The following is a 14069-nucleotide window of genomic DNA, read 5'->3' as shown; positions in this document are numbered from 1 at the left end:
ATGCATTTCTTCCTAGTGGGAGAAGCACCATCAGTCTCACTAATGTCAGCATAGATGGAGACCCTCCACCATGCCATCTTTCCCTCTCCACATACCCCTGTACACCTAGAGAAAAACCAAACACTAAGAAGTGTTTTCCCCTCTGTGCTGGGATCCTTCTTAGAGGACAATCAATAAATAAATAATAGTAGCAGAGTTGCAAGATATCACGAAGCAGGAGAAAGGAAGAAAAGAGGGCAAACGGAGGCTTTACTTTCAAGCCAGGAAATCGAAGTCTCTGCCAAGCCCTGTTCTGCAGCAGGACCCTAGCTTTTGTCTACAATGCTAAGTGGCTGCTGCATAATAGAGCTTTTAGTGCTAACCCAGTGAAAAATGTTTTTTATTTTTGAGAGATTTCTCCTATTGTTCTGGTGAGCTCTGCCTGTGCAAGAACTGTGCAGTTTTTTCATCTTCTTAAGAGCTACAATATAAAAAGTCAGAAGAATAAACTGCCTGTATGATTCAGCTAATTGAGATCAGTTTATCATGATTATCATCACCATCATCATCATCATTACCATCATCATCTTCTTCTTCTCCTCCTCCTCGTTTTTTTTTTAACAAATAAAAAAAAATTTAGAGCTAGAAAAGTCTGAATATTAGACTTATATGCTTCTTTCTTGTGTAAAAATATATGAAGAGATACTTATTCAATGGCAGAATACTGTAATCTGAAAATTTTGGTGTGCGTATTTTACAGGTGCATGTGTAAAAGATTGCTTTTTTTTTTTTTTTACTTTTCTTTAATATGTGTACCCTGCTCTGAAAACTTACAAATTTCAATAATACCTACTCTGATAAAACAGAAAACATGCAGAAGTCTAACACTCCCGTCTGCTTCCCAGCTAGAGAGTGAGTCTCTCCTGCAGGGTCTGAAACACGAGGCATGTGTTTGTGGACCTCTGTGTCTGTGGATCCAACCAAAACGTTCCTTCACTCTCTTGTTCCACAACCCCACAGTTGCAAATGCTACCACATGGCCGCTGGCTGCTGGAGGTAAGCTTCGTCTTCTGGCACTGCAGAAAGAAGTTACAAAATACCTAGTGGGAGTTAAGCTGTCTGAGGCAACTCTTGGCTGTTAGGGAGGGGCTTAGGTCTGGTCACAGAGTACTTCAGCTAAGGTCTCCTTCAGTTTACCCCGTTCCAGTCTGGCCTGATTGTGCCTTCCACTGTACTTTGCTATGATGGGAGCGAATTGCTGCATGTTCCAAATTTTTGCTATGCGGTTTTGCTTCTGTTCTGCAGAATGTGTCCAGCCTAGCAATGGTTTTTTTCTCAAGCAATGTTACCGGTTATATTTGGTTTCTAAACCTACATGTGTTTCAGCAAGTCTGCTCTACAACTAGGTCTTGCAGACCCCAGATTGGTGTGTCTGGTTCTCAGATTTTCTTTTCTTGGATTGTTTTTTGATCAGTACTTCTTGTGACAGCCTTCACTTGGTGATTGTTTTGTGAGTGCCTTGGGAGTCACAGAAGCTAAGGATCTGCATCCATCAGCTTTAATTGATGCATAATACTCCCCTAGATACCTTTCAAAGAAAAAGAGTAGAACTGAACAAATTTGAAGTGTAGTTTTTCAGTATTGGCCAACTAACATAACACAAAACAGTGGGAAGATCTTGGACACAAATGATGTACTCTGCTTAAGATTCTGTTCTCACACATTTCTTGCTGCATCTTATCATTGCCCACAGAGATGGCATTCTTCATAACAAGCAAAAAGAGGGTTATAATCTGTGGTTGACCTTTGATGGAGATAATGATACATCTTCTTTCAAAATCTGTGTGAGGCATAGTTATTCATAGCTTCATGAAAATGCCCTATTTAAAAACAGTGCATTGTTTTAAGTTAAAAAAAATCACATTTGATTATAGTTTAGAAATGTCACAATCCTACCCTGCACACAATCAGGGCGCTATGTTGATGTGGAGATTTGACAAGAGCCCTTATAGAACAAGAAAGTTTTAAATGTAAAACAAATACATAAAAAATAAAACCAGGTGAAAGTTCATGTTTTTAAGTTTAGAACTGGACCCATCAGATAAACACATGAATGGAGAAAATGTGTCATAAGACTTCGTATGCTCTGTAGTATTTGGACCAAAAAGCCCTCCCTGGATCATCTGACACAAGTCTGGTGCATTCAAAATTTCAGTGGAGCTTCATATAATTTATTGTTATCGAGGTGTTTTTCTCATCATATAAGGCACTTTGTCTACCTTTCATCTTTGAACAATATTTTACATAACAGCCCTGATCTGTACAATGATTCTGAAGGGCACAGATGTGGTTAAACTCTCCCTGTTGAACCAGTTAATGTTAAAATCAAGGTAGAGTTTACCTGAAGATCTCAATATCAAACTCTTAGTTAATCCTGTTCAAGTCAGAAACTTTTTATTGCATAAATCTGCTGGGAGACTGATTTTATGGGTAAAACTGGTTGCAATATTTATTTTCTTCAGTTGTTCACTTGTTGGTTTTTCTGATGTTCTGCAATACCTCCTTCAGTTAGTGGCCTTTTTTTAAGACAACATGACAGGCAGAAAAAAATGCAAAAGGGCAGTTTGTGTTTGCAGTGTCATAGAGTTATATGCCTCTGGCAGTCAACAGTAGATTTCAATGTTTAAACATATTTGTTAAATGCTGTGTTAGCTTAAATATTGAAAGGGATACTTGGAGAATACAGGTTGCATGTACATAAATTTTCATCACAAACACTGGTTAAAATGAATTTCACAGGGAAAGGTCTATTAAGGAAAGAGTTAAGGAGCTTCCACATTATTAATGCTTCATGTTAAGCTTCTGGTATGCTCCAAACATTTCATTCTTGTGAATGTATTACGTATTCAGGGGATGAAGGAAAGAGAATGGAGAAAAGGGGAATGGAGAACTGAAATTTTGTGTACCTGGACTGTTTAGATGTGGATTTCAAATTCTAGGACAAACAGTAGCCATAACTGACTGCAAAAATAATGAGCATTAGGATATCTGCTAAGACAAATTTAAGGAGTAATTAAAATGTCAGCACTATAACCCAATCTATGGAAATAGGGCAGGCTCTTCAGGCCTCTGTGTTGCTGGATCTGACATTTTTCTGTGCCATGATTTACAGCTGTTCTAAAGAAGTATAAACTGCATATGACATCTTACCACATCATTTTCTGGGAAATATGGCCTCTTGCTTGAAAACTAAGACAGTATTTATTTAGGTTTGTAGAAGCACACACTTAAGTACTTTCTGAGCAGGGATAGATTTTTGAATCATTGCACTGGGCAGAGACTAACTAGCCCTCTAATATACAGTGTGTATTAGAAGTAATTCACTTCTAATACTACTGTATATTAGAAGCCTTTCAAATACACAAACCAAGGCTAGAAACTAATTTGTTTCAATACATGCACCTCCGTTTCTAAGGGATAGCCATCCAAAAAAGTTCATCATCTTGGATTTGTTGTAGTTTCATTTAGAGATCAGGTTAAAAATAAAAAGTTATCAAACCCTGATGAAATATCCTGTGTAAGTTTAGACAGACATGCCGCTTTGATGGTCTTGGCATCCATTTCCTATTCCTGTCCAAGACATACCTGAGAATTTTTGGTTAAATAAAAAGTTGTGGTTTTTTTCCTTATTTTTCACAGAAAAATATAGCATTTGTTTACAGACAAATATAGCATTTGAAAAAGATTTTGTCCAGACTTCACTCGGGAAAAAAGGACAACCCAGAGCAGATGGGAAACGATTCACCAAAATAATCATTATGTGGTGCCTTTTCATGCAACAGAAAATGAAGGGTTCAGTTTTCTCAAGCAAAGAAGGAAAACAAATACATTTATGCCGTTTCTCAGCTGCTGCAAATAGATTCAGCTTCACTGACCTCAGCAGCACAAGCGGCGCCTGCATTTCACTTTATTATTCACATGATAGTATCCCCATGAAGATAGAATATGGTCCAAAGGTAGAAAAGAGACAGTAAGGTGCAGACCCTTTCCCAAAGAAAGGTTGTAAGAGGTCACAAAGGCAAAGACTGGGCAGAAGGGCAAAGAGTAGAGTTAGCAGATGCTTTCTGCTGACACTGTACCACAGTGAAAGGTTTTGCATCTCAGAGTTCAAGTGCCAGCACTGTGGGTGAGAAGTGTGGAAGCACCATCCAGCACAAGCATGAAAACACGCAGTTGTGATCCTTCCAGCAGCAAAATCCTGGATGAACTTTCCCCCTTTAAACACCACTTTTAATTTTACCCTCTCTCGGGCCCCTGGGGCTGTACTTCTACAAAGCAGAGCACAGACTTTCTCCATACATGCCCAGAGCTGTCCCGGTCTTGACAGGAACAAGAAGCTCCAAGTTAGTGCCTCATTTTCAGTGGGGCAGGTGGGTGGAAAGTTTTATTCCTGTCTCATAGGCTGATATGCAGGCTGCTATTCTGAGGGTCATGGGTTTGAACCCCTAAGGCTAAGAAGGTAAATTAATTCCATTCTTTTACCTTTAGGATTGTATATTTGGGAAAAATCCCCAAAACATCTCCACACACACAAAAATATCAACTAAAAAGCCCCAACAAGTAAAAGAATCTGTGTAATGAGCAGTTTTTTTCTTAAAGACAGTTGCAAGGAGATCTGTTTGTTTGAAGGAGTTTCACCTCCTGGCTTTCTCCAGGGCTGTTTGAACGCTGGGCAGCAGCACTGACAGAGACAAACATCTGCAGCTCTCTTACCCTGCCCTTAGTGCTCCCTAAAAAGTAGGTTTCAGCAGCTGCCTGCTGAGCTTATTGATTTCAGGCAGGACCAAGCTTAGCATGTTTATAGTTTTGAATTTCCTTCAGAAGTACCTGATTCTCCTCTGAAGATTTATGTTGGTAAAGATTTCACTCCAGGACCTAAGCTGGCAGACTGTGCTTTCCTGGAGCTAACCTTTATGTGTGCCCTGGGAAAGGAGCAGGGATTAAAGCAGACACTTAAATAGGCTTTCCTTTTAAAATACTTGTGAATTCTTGCTGGATAAAACAGAGGCAGTCCACAAATTCAGTCTTCTGCTTCAAATATATCTTTTGTGAAAGGAGGCACAAAATGTTTCATCTGCGTTCTTGTATGTGCAGCATGCATAAAAGGTCTGAATCTGTTGTACTGGAAAAAGTCAAAAATCAACCTTATCAGAAGAGGTTGTTGTGTAAAACTTCCATCATACTCTAAAGCTGCTGTATATTTTTACCTGTGTCTGAAGATCCTTTTGTTTCTATTAATAGTAAGCACAGATTAATTAATTTGTGAAAGAAGGCCAAATTTTTGCCACTTTTTCTTTTAGCAAGAGCACTTCCCATACAACTGGGTAGTCTATATTCTAAACTGATTTAAGCCATCTCACCTTAATAGGTTTGCTGGTTTTTGCTTGCTTAAGTTCCTGCCCCAAAGTATCTGCTGCCATTTCAGGTAACACAAGTTCTAAAGTGTGATGAAAGGAAAACAGCTCTGCTTAAAGGACCAAATGTAGTAATTTCTGATGGAAATGTCATGAAAACGGAATTATTTTGAAAACCAAAATGATCATTCCATAGCTAAAACTTCTTTTTCATATGTCAGTGTGTTCTTTCTGATGCAAACAGAGTGTTTCCTAAAATTAAAGTCACAAGCTATCTCATTACTGTATGATCTAACATTCAGGCAGCCCTTCTAGTTAGCTCTATACAAAGCTTCCAGATGTTGGACTTGATGAGTTGAGAGATCTTTTTCAGCTTTCATGATCAAATTTCACTTCCCAAGGTGTGGTGTTATGAAGGATATTACAAAAATCAGTTGGTCTGTAATCTTACTTGAAGAAAGGAGGCAGTGATTTTCATCTGTTGCTACCAAAGCTAGAATGGGAGTCAGTTTTATAGGAGCTACTAAATGTCAAACAAATAAAACAACAACAAACTTAGCTTAAAGCCTGAGGAAGTATCACTTTTCCTTCAGTGCAGCTAGCTCATTTTCTTCAGAGCATACGAAAAACTTGGAATCACATAATGGTTTGGGTTGGAAGGGACCTTTAAAGATCATCTAGTTCCAACCAGCCGTGGGCATGGACATCTTTCACCAGACCAGATTGCTCAAAATCCTGTCCAACTTGATCTCAAACACTTTCAGGGATGTGGCATCCACAGCTTCTCTGAGCTGCCTGTTTCAGTGTCTCACCACCCTCACAGTAAAGAATTTCTTTCTTATGTTCAATGTAAACCTTCCTCTTCCTGCTTGAAAGTGTCACCCCTTGTTCTATCAGTACAGCCTTGGTAAAAAGTGTCTCTCCAGGTTTCTTATAAGGCCCCCATAAGTATTTAAAGGCCACAATAAAATTTCCCCAGAGCCTTCTCTTCTCCAGGATGAACACCCCCAACCCTCTCAACCTGTCTCCATGGGAGAGGTTTTCCAGCCCTCTGATCATCTTTATATTCCTCTTCTGGACTTGCTCCAGTAGGTCCATATCCTTTTTATGTTGGAATTCCCAGAACTGGATGGAGTACTCCACGTGTAGTCACATAAGAGAAGAAGGGGAAAATCACCTCCCTTGACCTGCTAACCACATTGCTTTCTAAGCAGCCCAGAATATGATGCCAAAACATATTTTCCAGGCTATAGAAACACTTGAAAACAATGGTCTCTTATGCCCTTTCTTTGCGGGGAGATTTCTCTTTCAACTGAAACAGCCATTTACTGCTTTTATTGTTATCCCTAGGTATCAGCAAGGCACTCCAACTTGAGATGTGCAGGTGTTTAGTGCACAAAAATAGCAAAAGCAGAGCTGAGTAGTGTATATAGGAGCACATTTTCAGAAGCTTCACACTCCATACCAGCCATGGGCCTGGTCTTTTCCAGGCCCTCCTCTCCCCCTTTCTGGGTCCTGCAAGGACAGTGCTCTGCAGGGCTGGACATCTGGACACATGCTGGTCATGGTCCTCAGCTCTTAGTTGTTACTCAACTATGCAGGGCACTGGGAGTAAAGCAAGAGGAGCTGCAGACTGCTGAAGCTGATAGAAGCCCTGCCAAAACTGAAATGCTTTAGAAGTGCAAAGATCACAGGAGAAGGAGTAAACAATAATTCACTGTACATGCCAGCAGCACCTGCCAGCTCAGGAGAAGATATACACAAGATAGTCTTGTTTCAACAATAGTTGATTCTGCAGCATTTAGCATTCAGAAAAAGTTTCAGCTCTGTTACACAGAGGAGGTTAGCATAAAACTTTGGTAATGAAATTGTGAAACATCTGTATCTGCAGAGCAGCACTAAGATCCCTCAGCTACTTTTAAACAGGCTTTGATATTGGCAGCAACGTGGCCATAGCAGCCCCGAGCTCAGAACAGGCTGATTTATCCTTGTCAGGGGGAGTATTTGGAAGTGATTATAGTGTAGTCAGCTTCTATAACAGAAAAAATGGTCATGAATTCCACAAACCACAGGAAGAACAAAACATGTATGACTATTGTACTCAGAGAATACTGAAGTTGGAGAGACAGCATTGCAGTTTCTTCACAGTGAAAAGGGTTAAAATTAGATGAACATATCCCTTATAAACGACCAAATCAAAATTAATTCCACAAACAGCATTGCATATTTATGGGGTGGGTATGGATCCCTAGCACTGGTAATATACCCCAAACAGCTCCTGAGGTAGCTGTGAATTGCCTCCAGCCAGGTCCAGCCCTTGTCCTCACCTGGTATACTGCACAGGACACACTTGGAAACCTGTTCGTGCAGTGCCTGCCCACTCAAGCACCAACCCCAGCTCTGTCACTAGATCTGCAATAATTAATTCTCTGAGTGAGGACAGTATGAAGACTTCTTTCCTACCTGTTTCTGTTTCTACCACTTAACTTGTTTTACTGAAATTTTCTGTTACTTAGGCACATCCCTAATGTGCTTCTGAAGAGAATGTTGGCAATGATATATATGTATTATTAATCACATATTTCACTACAGAAATCAGCTGGGGGACAACTTGTGAATTCTCAGACCCCATCTCTCTTGTCAAACCTGTATCCCCCTGCTGGGTTTGTTTGACAGCAGACAAAAGAGGCAAAATGCACTGTGCATTGCATGAATGTGCAGACAGATTGATGTAGCAAGTTTTACTTTCACTGCAAATATGCCTAAGGAAGTCAAAGAAGCACACTCAAGATCGAAAATTAATCTTTGAACAATGTGCTTGGGGAGCCAGAGGACTCACTTAGGCTTATGCAGTGAGGTGTAGGTTTGGCTTTGTGGGCCAACGAGCACAAGCTATCACATGAAAATGGACACAAACTGAAGGGCACTTGAGTGTCACATATGAATTCACCGCTAGAAACAGGAGAGTCACTGGAGACTTCCATCATTCAAGGCCAAACAAAGAGCTCATTGTGAGCTGGGGTCCCAAAGGCTGCTACCACTTCGTGAAAATTTTCCTGGGAAACAATGGTTGCTAGCAAAACTGGGCAGCCGCCGGCTGGGAGGGTTGTCACGCAGATAAATTCATATAACAGAGAAATATGCAACTTGTTCTCCAAAACTCCTGAAAGAAGAAAACCAGTTCATGACTTTCCTCAAGCAATTTGTCAGACAATAGCTTCAGCAAGATGCAAGGGGCAGAGATCTTGGGCCATGGGAAATGAGGACAAGCAGTGTCCATGCTGCTGTGGGGACATGGGGTGCCCAGTGCTCTCCAAGGGGGGTGGCTGCAGCTATGGCAGTGTGTGGGACTGCAGGGCAGCTGGGATGTAGAATGTGATGGATGTTGTATGCACTAGAAACATTGCTCCGGAATGCTGGTCGTTGTTTGGTGGTGTTCTTTTTCTTCTCTTGGGAGAGGAGTTATTGAGGAATCTCAGCCTTCATGAGGCCCTTGGGAGAGTCAGCCAGGAGGAGCAACAGTGGTGCTCAGAAGCTCCAGTGGCAGAGTCCACCGAGGAGAGGTGACACAGGCACTGGGTTAAACTCACTGCTGCTACAGTCCTCATCATTCCACAGAGCAGCACTGGAGAAGCCCCTTCCCAAATGCACTCCAAAAACACCAGTTATATGTTTGACATAGGACACAATACCCAGAAACTCCTTAGGGGAAGGAAAGGGAATCGAAACCTCTTTTACCTTCTCCCACAAGGGCCATAACCCCTTGATGGTTCATGCTCGGTCATGTTCTCCACAGCCGTTGTGAAGCTGTGGTTTGCTCCTGTAGGATGGAAGAGCTTCAAAGGGCAGGGTGGAGAGCACTTTCACCCAGAACAGCCCCGGCCTTGTGGCAAGGGCGTGGGCTTTGATTTCCTCGGGCACAGGAGGGTGTAAACCCCAGCTTTCCCACATCTAGGGTAAAAGCCCTGACCACAGAGCTCTTGAATGCGGCAGAAGAGAGCAGCAACAGCTGCCGCTGCGCTTCGCAGAGCAGCAGCTCTCTGTGTTTTGGGAATGTTCATTGGCTCTTCCCCTTGGGCAAGATGGGTGCAGGTGCAGGAAAGCTGAGTTCATTGGATCTGACGGTGCCAGAGTGTGAGTTAACTGGGTGCCATGACATGAGAGGCATTTCTGGACATGCCCACAGCAGAATTTCAGGAGTCTAGAGAATTTTAATGTGAAAAGCTGGCGCCTCCGGAGTTTAGGCGCTTCCAGGGTGTGGCAAAAAATGAGCAGGAATTTAGAAGATTGCAGTTTTGGATGTAGGTGCTTCATCCTGGTAGAAATACCTCGTTTGCTTCTATCTGCCTGGGTACAGATCCCCAAATTTGCAGTGTAACTCCTTGTTGAGTAGGAAGAATTTTTCTCCAATTCAAGGAGCATTACGCCTGGCAAAAGAGTAAAAACTCTCAGCAAAGATGATGCCACAATGTTCTGACTCTACAAGATTTATGGGGCTGTGGGAAGCTTGTTTGGATGAATCATAAATAATTGCATGGAACATACTAATGTAGTTGCAGAGTGGGAGTGAGTTTAGTTTTATCCATTAATTCGAAAGACTCTCCTTGTGAGCATTTGGGAAAAGTAATTTAGTAAATTCAAGCATGAGTCAAGGTAACTTAAATTAGAAAAAGATCTTCCTAAATGGCTGAAATGAAATGAAAAAAGAGGAAGAAATAAAACTTGGTGTCAACCTAACAGCCCTTTTTTGCATGAAAGGTTTCATAAAAGACATGAAAGGCATAGCTCTTAATATAAAACTGCAGACAATTGTTTCCAGTTTTATAAAGATGCCATGTGTCATTTTAACACTGATAATGAATTATGCATTTAGCAATATGTGCAACATGTTCATTGATAAATGCTTTGGGCACAGTGCTAGAGTCAGCTGCCTTTGATATTAACATCACATCTCCCCAGCTCAGTGTTTTGAGAGGTGAATTTGACCTAATGCCCAAAGTCCATACAGCCAAGTGGAAAAAAAATTACCACTAACAACCTACTTGTCAACTACTAGTGTTTCAAAGGTTTGAAGTTTTGCTCTGGAGGCTGATTTTATCACATTGACCTTAGCTTATGCTGGTATTCCTCTGTGACATCAAAGAATTTCTTTCAGTTGTAAATAGTATCAGTCCCTAACTAGAAGAGTTCTTGAGGATGAGAAAAGCCCCATCCTTTTTGTGTCAAAGCTCTAAATTATTGCAAGGAGACAGAGAACTCCCTGAACAATGGAGATGAATAGGAGGGTTGCACTTGAAACGGGAGGCTGGGAGTTGTGCTGAGAGAAGCTTGGCCTGGTTTCCTAGAGCTGGCTCTTCAAAACTCCTAAGAAGCTCATGCTCCTGCAGCTACAGCACCTCTTCCTTCTTTTACCTACTCAGATGTAGGCTAAGAGGTCCCCTGAGCTTGATGCTGCTAGTATGTCAGTATTGGTACTATGGGGTGTCCCAGAACAGTAACAGACTTTTAGGAAATGCTGCTATTCCAACGATTTTATAAGTTAAATGGGCAAGACACATAAAGAATTGAAAAAGGCAAAGAACTGGAAAGTAAAACCTGAATCAGTCAGTTACAGAGCCAGGACTATAATATAAATATCCTGCTGCCAACTCAAAGCCTGATTTTTGGATGTCTCTTCCTGTCATTCTATATCTGTTTGTTCCACCAGAAGGATGCATATAGCATGTGATTTGCCCAATAAATATGGTTGTATTTCCTCCCTTTCATTTTTCCCTTTCCAGAAACAAAGTTGCAATTAGAAATGGCTGGGAACTTTTAACAATGTCTTTTTCCACAAAAAAAAACAAGTGGGGGTTTACCCGGTGTGGGATTTATTGTCAAAATGAAAATTAATCCACTCTGTAATATATATTATTTGCCTAGAAAATGACACACCTAGCACGAAGCCTATAGCCTATATGAGGAAGAATAAGGATTTGAATCTATTTTCTTGGATGCTCAATGAAAGCACGTTCTATTGAGTGTTTCTATTTGCCTTTCTTTAAAAAAGTATATAATCTAATGTCCAAACCTAGATTATTTGTGCAGCACTTGTATTTTCCAGTTTAAAATCTACGAGTGGATACTTTCTGAAATACATGCATTTTAGAAGTTCTGTCATATAATTTTCCTGAATAATTCTTGGCCTGCAGATTACTTGCAATTCATGTGTTGTGACTGTCATGTCTTCAAAAAGAGAAGTTTGAGTTGTTTTGATTACGTAAAATGGGAGAAATAGGTCATAAAGAGCAGTTCCATTCCAACTGGCTGGGGTCTACACTCAGATCCAGGTTTCTGTTTTGGAACTCATATTCTGCATATTGTTAATGGCTACTAGTCTGTGCTTTAACTTTTCTGTTTGAAAATGTCTGACAGGAAAATCATTTTCTTGAACAGAAAAGGGTATAAGCAGAGTCATTTTTTCTAAACATTTCCCTGATTACTTTTGCAAATTCTTTTTGCAAAGATTTCCCAGACTGTTTAATATACAGATCAAGCACCTTGAACTTTGGGATGTGAAATCAGTGTGAGAAGATATTAAGGAAACAAATGCAGATGTAGAAACAGATTTGAGGCAATTAGATGGAAGCCAGTTTATCCAGATCCTCCATCTGCCTGTGGATATTACACAGAATTTGGTATTCTGGTTTTTCACCCCTCACCCCCAAGTGCATGTCGTGCTGTGTAGACTTTAGGAATGCTGCATGGCTGAGACAATGTAAAGAAAAGTTAAAACTGGACCAAACAGTGGGTCTTTGGGACTTTGCCTCTCGAGGTGTTTATGCCACTACAAAAGGGAAGGTCAGACTCCACTCACATGTATTCCAGTCCTGGAGTGGGGAACCTGCTTCAAAAGCACCACAGGGTTTGAGCAGGATCCACCTGGCACCCTGAAAGAAGAGACCTGGTTTTGCAGCACTCAGGCACTAAGTGCCTTTGTTGAGCCCACTGGCTGCTCCAGTGTTATTTATGCCACATTCCCGTTTGGATGGTGCAGTCCTCCATCCTCTTGCCTTTCCTCAGAAAAGCATTGGGAAAACAATAGTCCCAATAGGCTGAAGATAACTATACATGATAAATCTGTACAGAAGATATGTAAACATATGCAGTGCAGCCTTAGTTCTCAGGCAACATATTTTCTGCTCAGCCAGGCTTATCCACTCAGGTTCAGCCTGGCTTTTACTTGTTTACAATTGCTTACCAGCCTATAATGGAGCAAGTTCTTGTATACTTGTAGTGGAAGCAGAGAAAACTCATTTCTGCCTGTAGATTTGTGATTTTAAAATAATCTTAGGGCATAATTAGATTATTTTGTCCCATTTTTTTTTTTAAGAGCCAGATTTGAAAGCAATTGTAATACACAATCTGAATCTTCATCTATCAGAAGCTGGTGAAGACTAACATTTTCTTTAAAGTCTCAAGGAAATAGTCCCACTAGTGCTGCTGATGAGATGTCTTCTATGGATAAAGACTATGGCAAGGATTTGCAAAATTAAAATCATAGAATTGTTTAAATCGGAAAAGACCTCTGAAATCCCTGAGTTCAACTATCAACCTAACCCTGGCAAGTCCTTCACTAAACCATGTCCCCACTGGGCTGTAAAAGTGGCATTCTACAGCTGAATTATTTTCCTTCACTATCTAATACAAGAAGAAGAAAGTCCTAAGAGAGCTCTGCTATAACTTTTCCCAGAAGTTGTGGCTGTGTTTTTCTGAGGTTAATCTCCTTGCTGTAACAAGGTTGACTGTGCATTGAAAAGCAAATGCAAAATTCTTGTCTCCTCCAACACACTGGAAAATACTGTTGCTAATCATCCTGAAACAAGCTTTGACTGGCTGAGACACACAAATAAAACATCATTTTAAAAGCAAATATTTCTTGAATTTACCAGTTCCCTTAATTCCTACTTTACATGGAAGGTGTCTCTTTCCTGGACTGATCTTCCTCCTGATCAAGGAAACAATAGAGTTTCAAGTAAGACTAATCACAGAAGCTTTTTTGTCAAGACTAGTTCTTACTTATAAAAAGCATTTTGCAGAGTTTACATAAGCTCTAATGTGTTAAGGGATCAGATTTAACACTAAAGACATTTATGCTGGCTAACAGGAAAATGTCAGGTTTAGGATTTCAGGAGCACTTTTTTCATGACTGCGGGTGAGCAGAAATATTTCTCTGGAACTTTGTGACAGCAGCAAAACTGTATTTAATTTGTTGGTTTTTTCCCTTTGTTTGGGGTTTTTTTTTGTTCAGCGTCACTAAATATATGTCAGTTTGGTTAGCCATATTCATCAAATGTAGATTTAGATGATTTAGAAAAATACTGAAAGGGAATGAATATTATTTTTAATTCTGTCATAAAATAGTAAGTTATATTATTATGACCAAAAACTTAGTTCATGTAAAATATATGGATAAGTATATTAATTTCTGCTTGTGCCTACTACTTTCCCTAATAACACCTATCAAACACGGGTAATTAAACATCAAACACACTATTTTCCAAAGACCTCTATGCGGTAGCCATGTGCAATAACTGTACACTCAGAGCTGGGTACATTTCACAAATTTAATTTATTTGCCAATTTCCTTGATTTGCTAAGCATTTACAAAGGAGAAAGAAAATCTCTATTCTAAAA

This window comes from Lichenostomus cassidix, chromosome 3 (assembly GCF_008360975.1).
Source record: "Lichenostomus cassidix isolate B80296 chromosome 3, HeHo_3.0, whole genome shotgun sequence".
NCBI lineage: Eukaryota > Metazoa > Chordata > Aves > Passeriformes > Meliphagidae > Lichenostomus > Lichenostomus cassidix.
This window is presented reverse-complemented; position numbering follows the sequence as displayed.